Consider the following 9,464-nt stretch of genomic DNA (forward strand, 5'->3'; position numbering starts at 1 on the left):
TTTCTGGGTTACTGCATATCGTCCCTAACCCCCCACTCTGAAGTGCTTGGAGGTCTTTCTTTGGTTTTTTCTTTCTCCATTCTTTTAGGTTATGAAATTTGTATGAACGATCTTCACATATCCACAGCTAAAGCCTATCATATGGATTATTCCTATGTTTCCTATAAGGTGAGTTTGTTTTATAACAAGAAGAATGCTGTTTTCAGCCTTGTTTGTCTAGAGTTGTGTTTCTCAGTCATTTCTTTAAGGACAAACAAATGATTTAGTTGGAGAAAAAAAGAGAGACAAAGAAAGGGCTGGGTTGGAGGGTGGAGCGAAAGGTTTTATATAGTTCACATTTCCAAGTTGCAGTTCCTCATTCAAGAAAAGTCCCAGTGGTAGGAGCTTGAGGGAGCTTGTCACATTATAGCTGTAGTCAGAAGATATGGGAACATATGCATGGTAGTACTCAACCAGCTTTCTCCACTTTTATACAGTTCAAGATCCTTTCCCACTTTTATTCAGGCCAAGATTCCACATGGGAATTCCCATATCAATTAATGTAATGAAGAGAATCCTTCACAGGCATGCTCACGGGTCCTTCAGGTGACTCTAAGTTTTCTGGAGTTAATAATTAGCATGCACCACCGCAGCTACAAATCATTAATGTCTTCCTTGTCTATGATTTATATGACTATAAGGCCTCTCATGCCCTAAGGATAATTTTCTACAATACAAACAGAGTTCAACTATGACATAAATATTATTTAGAATAAAAACAAAATATCATTAATTTTTTTCTTTTTTTTTAACCTCTGAATGAATTTATTTAGACTTTAGGATATCTATGTGTTTCCCTCTGAAAATGATAGCCATGTCCCACCCACCCCATGTCCTGCCAGTCCATCCCACAGGGGTAAGGGGAGGAATCACTTTGTTGCCTTGTAATTCTGAAATAAATGAAATTGGCATCAAGTGTTAGTGCTGAGTGACAGCAGAGTGGCACAAGCAGACTTCAGAGTGGCACTATGGGGAAAGTCTCAAGGTGTCTTCTGATGGACAGGCACTGTGCAGTATCCAGAAAGTTGTCCAGTGCAGGGATACCCTCTTTCAGGCCTTTGCACTTGAAAGTCTCAGCCACAACTTGGTTGGGGTGGCTGCAGTTGTCAAATGAGTCCCCAGGCAGGATCTGCCAGTGGTTAAATGTACACTCAGGGTGGAGGGTGGGTAGAGAGGGGAGATGTCTAGCCACTAGTGTTGGAGCAGAGACTGGCTGTGAAACCAAATGACTCGTTGACAGGATGGTATGCCTTGACCACAAATCTGGGTGTACCAGCCACCTGGGACTCCTCGAACACATGGGCCTGGTTCCTGTTCAGGACACGGTAAATGCCACACACCACTTTTAAGGGACACTGGATCTCCATCAGGTAGATAGGGTCTACAAGGTGGATTTGTGTGGTCAACACACTCGCATAGAGGCAGCAGCAGGCTGTGGGGATGATCTGTCTTCTACCCCAGTGGATGGCATCAGCATGCAGGGTCACATCATGAACATTAAAGCACACACCACACATCTTCTCCTCACAAGGAGCATCCTCCTTAGTGGCCTTCTGGAAGCCGGCCACCACACCATCCTTGGTTTCATTCAGGTACTGCACACCCTTGGTGATGTCAGTTAGAGTGTTGGGGCAGCTACCATCAGGCCCAAAGCACCAGCCGATATCGAGAGCTTCAGCAACATCCCACTTGTTCTTTTCAGACAGGTAGCACACACACGCCTTGAGCTCCTAGCTCACAGACTCTTCACGCTTGTCAATGTCCTCAGCCAGGCCATCAGCGAAGGGCCTGGCCGTCATGCATAGAGCAGTTGTACTTGTTGGAGGACTTGGACAGACACAGCACATTTGACTCCTCACTTACTGTCTCCTAGTATGAGAGAACAGCTTTGGATTTCTTGATGGGGATGCATGGGTGATCCTCCACCAAGTCCTTGAGGCAGATCTCCAGGTGCAGCTCACCTGAGCCAGCAATGATGTGCTCCCCAGACTCCTCAGTTGTGCACTGCTCCATGGGGTCAGATTTAGCCAGCGGCTTCAGCCTCTCCACCAGTTTTGGCAGGTTAGCTTGGTTCTTGGCTTCCACTACCACCCTGACGACAGGGCTGACACTGAACTTCATCATTCTCATATTGTGAGCATGCTCGAAGAGAGTCATGGTCCCAGTCTTCACAAGGAACTGGTCTACTCCTACTAGCCTACAATGTTCCTGCAGGGCACATCCTCAATTGGCTCCATGTAGCGGCTGGCCTATCATCAGAATCATTCTCTGGATCGGGATCAAGTATAGGTTGTCTTTCTTCCTAGGCCTGTTGTTGTGTCCCATGACCTGGACCTTCAGGCCCCTGGACACCACCCCAGAGAACATTCTACTAAAGGCGTAGAAGCTGTCTTTGTTTGAGGTCAGCACCATCTTGGAATTGTACATCATGAGAGGGCCTTAAAGATCACAGCTCTTAATGCCCAGGGTGACCTCATCATCAGGTGGTCCCTTGTAAAGCAGCTCACAAATGAACTTCCGTGCAGTGATGGGGGGATGGCAAATGGATGGAGATCACCTGAAGCAGGGCATCACCAAAAGGCAGCCGGCCGGCCTTGTCCTTGTCCTCCCTGTCCACATTGGTATGCAGCTTTCCAATCAGCTTGGCTGTCTCCTTTTTCCTGGTATTTACGATGGCATCTAACACCTTGAAGATGGGGTCCAGGATGAGTTCACAGAAGGTACCGGTCAGTTTCTTCCCTTCAGAGGTATTGGCCGACTTGCTGAACTTCCCATTGGTTGGATCAAAGTACTTGTCTGCCCACAGCTTCTTCATCATATCCTCCACTTTTATGGCCCACTCAGCTGGCTTCAGCTGGCCCTAGCCCTTGGCGGCAAACTTGGCCACATCTGTGCGAACTGCTTCAGAGTGAATGCCTGGCCATGCAGTCCAGAGCCACAGCCTCCTGTGCCCAGGGTGGCGTCAATCATAATACTGCCCATGGGCCCTCTCTCACCCTTGCCATAGCTGGAGATGATGATGTTGACATTCTAGACAGTGCCCTGGAAGGGCTGATAAAGCTCCTCAGACTCCAACTGCAGTTCAAGCAGGACATGGTTGATCTTGTTCATCGTCAGCACAGGCTTGATGCGCTCAGCAATGGCCTGCCACAGCACGGTCTCTGTCTGCTTGCCCATACCAGAAAAGCAGTCCACCACCACCAGAGCTCCATCGGTGACATGCAGAGCAGCTTTCACCTCTGAGAAGAAATCCGCACAGTTTCAGGAGTCAATGAGGTTGATGAGGAAGCCAGGGCCATCCTTGCTCTGCGTAATGAAGTTCAGGTCCATCTCAGAGAGCTCATAGTTAAGGGAGATGGCAGTGCATTTGATGGTGATGCAGTGCATGGTGATGCAGTGCTCCTGCTTGTCCTTGCACATGTCAGTGAAGTGTGTGTCCCCGGCTCAAGCAGAGGTGATAATGCCTGCCTTGCACACAAGGGAGTCGGTTAGCGTGGACTTCCGATGGTCCACATGAGTGATGACTGACATGTTCCAGATGTTGGGTTTCTTGTCCATGATGGCACACATCTGGCCTACCATGAAAGTTCATCATGGTGGGGAATGTCCATGGATTCCCACAGGCAGAGGCGAAGAGGGACACATACCAATGATGGCGGCGGCTGTGGGGGAAGAGCAGTATCATTACTTTTATTCTTTACCATGATTGCTCTTTATTATTTCCTTCCTCCTCCTCTCCCTCCATTTTTTCCCCCACAAAACAGTTCAGCTCTAAAGATATGAGGATACAGCACGAACCTGCAAACGTGTGGAGAAAGTCCTGTGCACCACTTTGCTCTGTCTTGCATTGCTTCCGTCTAAGTGCGGTAGCAGGGTGTTCTTCCATGAAAAGAGCACAACATATCAAACCTGAACATACAAGGTCTACTCACACGCCAAAGGTTCCCACACAGACAGCAACGGCAGCAGGAACAAGAGGCTGATCACACAAAGAGGCACTGACCAAATAAGGGAATGTATTTAAGATAAAGCCAGACCGCTTTCTTGTTGTAGAAGAACACTGCACAACTATAGAAAACAGGTGTTGATGGTCAGTTAATGTTTAAATAACTGTGCCTTGTGGGGGAAAAAGGCTTCAAGGCTTCAGTGTGTGCGTGCGTGTGTGTGTGTGTGTGTGTGTGTGTGTGTGTGTGTGTGTGTGTGACAATTTACAAAAGCAGCACACTGCACAACCTGCAAGCAGAGCAACAGGAAGAACAACATTCTTTCCAGGTGGCTTACTTGCTCTAAACCTCTTCCAGGCAGCTCTCCTATCTGTTCTTCTCCCAGGCACCTGGTCAGATCTCAGGATCCTTTTTGCCAGTTGGCTTGTCTGAGAATGACTCTCAGTGGTCTTTGTTGTTGTTATTTATGTAATCTTGGGAAGGAGAGCGCTGATAAATCTGATCAGTTTCTGAAACCTCCTGAGGCTCTTTTGAGTTGTTTACCTTCTAGTTTCCATGCAGGGTGAAATGTTTCAATCTGGAGGGAACTACTACACAGCCTAAAGGTAAATGTAGGCTCAAGTTGACAAAATCACTACAAGGAAACACAAGGTAAAGATAGCACGTTTAGTCAATGTTGCATTAAATTGAAACCATAGTAACTCGGAGCCAGAAAGATAGCTGGCTCAGCAACTAGAGGAACTTGCCCTCAAGCCACATGGTGGAAGAAAAGAAGCAAATTCTACAAGTTGTCCTCTGACTTCCACATGAGGGTGTGGCACATGCATGCCCACACATACACCCAAATAATAAATGAATGCGTACAAAAGGGAACCAGGTGCTTCAGGAGTGTGAACATTACTAGGGAGTTACGCCACAAAGCAAGGTCTCCTTTGAGAAATGTACTAGTCCAAGGCACAAAATGGCTGCCTCTCAGTGGGAAGGGGAGACAGTAGGCAAGCAAACCAGGATGACAGCATGAGTAAGGTGAACAAAACTAGTGCGCATAGAGGTGAAAAGACAGCTGTGTGGCTGATTCTTGGGAAGAGGGAATAACTCTGAGAAACACAGCTCCAGAGCTAAGGAAAGGTCAGGGCCTTAGGAATTTTCCATTTGCCCAACAATAAGTAAATTGAATTTTAAAAAAGAACAGTTCTCCTCTAAAGTACCTTTTAAAAGCTAGACATTATAAAAAAAAAATCTTCAATTTTTTTTAAAAAGAACTTACATTTCAAGTGGAGAATGAACTTCCTAGAACTTATTAAGGAAGCAGCCCAATTTTTTTTCTTTTTAAAATTTTCTAAATTGAAAATAGATTCTTCTCTCCTACAATATATATCAACCACAATTTTTCCTTCTTCCACTCCTCCCAGCTTGGTCCCCCATCTTTCCTCTTTCCCAGACCCACTCACCTCCATTTTCCTTTCAGAAAAACAAGAGACAGCAAACAAATATGACAAAAACAAGACACAGTAAGTCAAGGCAAAAGCCCTCACATTGAGGCTGGACACAGCAACCCAATAAGAAGAAAAGAGTCCCAAGAGCAGGAATAATAGTAAGAGATGTACCGTTTTCATCAAAGAAGATGTACATGTGGTAAAATTATATGAAAAAATGCAAAACTACTTAATAACTGTTATTAATGAAGTACAGGCTGAATGTTACAATGACACTCAGTAAACTCCCACTGGAATGGATGAACATTTCAAACACCTTACATATTCAAGTACCGGAAAGGAGCACATTCAGAGCTCTCCCACACCTCTCAGAGAAACATGAGATGACTCAGCTAGTTTGACAATGAGTCCAGCAAAAATTGTTCGTAAAGCACATCTCTTCAACTCCTCTACATTTACCCAAGAAATCTGAAAAGCTATGTCCAATCAAAGACCCATAATATGTTCGTGGCAGCTTCAATTAAATACCCTACAACTAGACAAAACTCACAGTCCTAAGCAGTGAATCAATGAAGTGCAACATTGTCTTCGAACACAGATTTCCTTAACTATAGAAATATTAAAGTGTTAATATGCATACCTCAGTGCATATGCCTTAAAATTATTATAGTAACTGATATAGGCAAGGGCCAAAACTGTGTGTGCTTGTAAAATTGCATTAGTACAAGAATTCAGAGAACACAGACTCATCTCCTAGGATGACACAGTCACTTAAGTCATATTATTCAGATTCAGTCACAGTCCATCTGAAACAGCCCTGAGAAACAACTAGACATACATGAATTAATAGGAATTACACAAAACGTATGAGCCAGAAAGAGCTAGGGAACAGCTCACAGAATGTAAAGAAATGTAACAGCTAAGGGCAAAGACCTTCCACTGCTATGGTCTCCATAAAGGGTCTCATCACACAGCTAGAGCAGTTGAGTAGGGTATGGGGAGTGCATTAGACTGAGGGACGTTACTAGGACTGCAAGCACTCCTTGAGTGGGCTGTGCCTAGAAGGTCACAGTATATACAACACATTCCAGTCCCTGCTCCTGTTCAAATCACAGAAAGGATTGAAGATGCCCTGCCAAGGAGAAAATGGTAACATGTTAGGAATAGATGGGGCTGCACATTAGTAACTTACTCTCAAATGCTTAGAGGACAAACAATTTAGGAGATCATTCCTACAACTGTTCGGAAATTGAGGAGATATAGAAATTATAATTACTCTATTAGGCCAGTCTAACTATATTAATCTTATGCAGCATTTCAAAGTGTCTTTCACAGGCATGGGCAACATGCAGACCACAGGGTAAATGCATATCTTTAAGTACAAGGAGCCACAAACTATACACTCAAAAGCTTGTTGAATACTTTTCAGGCAATCTCCATTTCTCATTCTCCAGGTCAGTACAAGCCTCTGCTTGGGCCCCCAGCAGTCACCTCCTGGCAATCCATGACCTGTACTTTCCTTTTCTTCCTGTCAGCCTGGTCTCCTCCACAAGAGGCCCCTGTCTGACTTGGGCTTTCACAGGCACAGCAGAAAACTGCAGCTGCCTTGGTTCTGCCTTGGTCCTCATGTGGAGTAGACTCCTGTGGTTTTTGAGTCTACTCAGTGCTAACAAGTTCCACAAAGAGCAGTCCTACCACTGTGAGAGTCTGCTCTTGCCAAAGGCAAGCACAACATGACTGTAGAAAATTTGACCTTGATCCTTCTTTACTTTTGGCCTCTCACATTTCAGACTTCTTTGTTATATTTAAAGCATATTTTCTTTATTTTTAGACTTCAGTCTTATTGCTGACCCTTACTATCACATGGATACCTTTTCAAGACTAGCAACGGTCTGAACTACGTTTGCTGCACACGGCCCTAGATAGTATTAAATATAAACTAAAGAAATTTTGATCTAAGTTTCTTGGTCCAAAAATAATCTTATAGAACATTTTTAATGTAGCCGGGCACAGTGGCACATGCCTGTAATCCCAGCTCATGGGGTGGCAGAGGTAGGCAGATCTCTGTGAATTTAAGGCCAGCCTGGTCTACAAAGTGAGTCCAGGATAGTAAAGGTTACACAGAGAAATCCTGTTTCTGAAAAATAAAATCATTTTTAATGCTGCAGCTATTTGTGTGTGTGTGTGTGTGTGTGTGTGTGTCTGTGTGTGTCTGTGTGTGTGTGTGTGTGTGTGCCCACCCATGTGGATATGTGTATATGGGTGTGTGCACACGTGTATGTTTGTACACACTTGTATATGTGAATATGTGAATGCATATGAGTGCATGTGTGTATATGTGTGTGAATTTGTGAAATCATTCCTGTGTGTGTGTGTTCATATGTGCATGTGGGTCTGTGTGTGTGCAAGCATGCATGAGTTTATGAATATCTGTGTGCACAGATGTGTACTTATGTGCATGTGAGTGTGTGCATGAGCATGTGTCTGACTGTGCATGTGTGTGCACAGTGCATGAGTGTGTATGAGTGTGTGAATGCTTATATTCATGTGTGAGTGTATGTGCACACATATGTGTTCATTCTTGTGCATGTGTGTGCATCTATGTGTATATGGTTGTGTGTGCACATTCACATGGATATATGTGTGTATGTATATCCATTGAGCACCAAAAATATAAACCTCCCTAAGAAACTCCTGTTATATCTCTTACACCCCAGTAAATGTTTACAATAGAGTAGCCTGTTATACATCTGTTGTATCTATATATAAATATCTATATATAAATAATATTATAATCAGCCTGTTGGTATTAGAAATATTTGGCAATCTATGCCTGTCCTACCATCATATATTTTAATAAGGCAGTTTATTTTCTAGCTTTTTAAAGGTTCAGAGATGGAGAGGAATTTTGATCTAGGATGAATCACAATTTTTTTGATTGAGTTAATGGTATTTGGGATTTTTGAGATTATGATATTTACACAAGAAGTTAAATTGAGCTAAACTGTAATGTGTTGAGATTTTCCTAGATGTTAGGGTGAGGTGAGTGAATTTTCTATTTGAAATGGTGGTTAACACAAAAGATGTACTGTGGGAAATCTTCCCTCACATAAAAGAAAACAAACAAAAATAAAACAGATATTTGTATAGAGTCTCTGGAAACCAGAACCATCATCCTATTTGAAAAGAAAGACGTTTAAAGGCGTAATGAACTTACGGATAGTAATATAAGCAGATCATACTGAGCCATCTTGGTGGACCGTAAAAGTAATGCAAGTGTTGTCTTGAGAAAGAAACAGAGAAACGCAGTGAAGACACAGACGCAGAAAGGTGTGTGTGATCTGAAAGCAGATCCCAAGCCCAGTAATGTGCAGACAGTCAACAGATTCTGAAGAGTCAAGGGACAGATGGTCCTTCAGTGTCCTGGAGAGAAAAATGGCCACAGAGACTCTAAATTTCTAGCCTCCAGATGGAGAGAATACATTTCTGTGGTTTTTTAGTTACTGAGTTTGTGGTAGTATTATTTTTTTTAACAGCCTCAGAAAATGAATGTAGCATCTCTTTTTCTCTTTTGCAGCTGTACACACTCTGTTGCTAGGAGCTACAGAATAACCAAACATAGGAGTAGAAGTTGTCAGCATATGTTTATGCTTGACAAATAATAAAGATTAGAACTTTATAAATTATGTACAACAATTCATATACAGAGTCTTATAAAAGCTAAATATGAGAATAAATATATTACAATAACCTATAGGGAAAGAGAAAGCAATTACTTGGAGTTAAGCTCTTCTTAACATCATAAATTATAAATTCACAGCATTTGAAATACAAAAGTAGTTGAATATACCCAAATTTCTGAAGTTCTAATTGTTGTGGACATGTGTATCTGGAATAGTACTGATCATGGGATATTTGAAAATATAGCAAATCATTCATTAAATAAGTCAGCTATTTATGCTCTTCATTTAGTCTAGTGTGAATAACCAACATAAAAAAGATCAATCAATATCTGCTTCTAAACATGATTTGTATGTATATATAT

At 42.8% G+C, this 9,464-nt stretch overlaps 1 pseudogene; it reads right to left on the reverse strand.

The window, feature by feature from the left end:
* Nucleotides 1-994: 994 nt before the first annotated feature.
* On the reverse strand, nucleotides 995-3,609 carry LOC127199008 (elongation factor 2-like; annotated as a pseudogene).
* Nucleotides 3,610-9,464: the final 5,855 nt, after the last annotated feature.

Source organism: Acomys russatus, chromosome 15 (genome assembly GCF_903995435.1).
Source record: "Acomys russatus chromosome 15, mAcoRus1.1, whole genome shotgun sequence".
NCBI classification, from domain to species: Eukaryota; Metazoa; Chordata; class Mammalia; order Rodentia; family Muridae; genus Acomys; species Acomys russatus.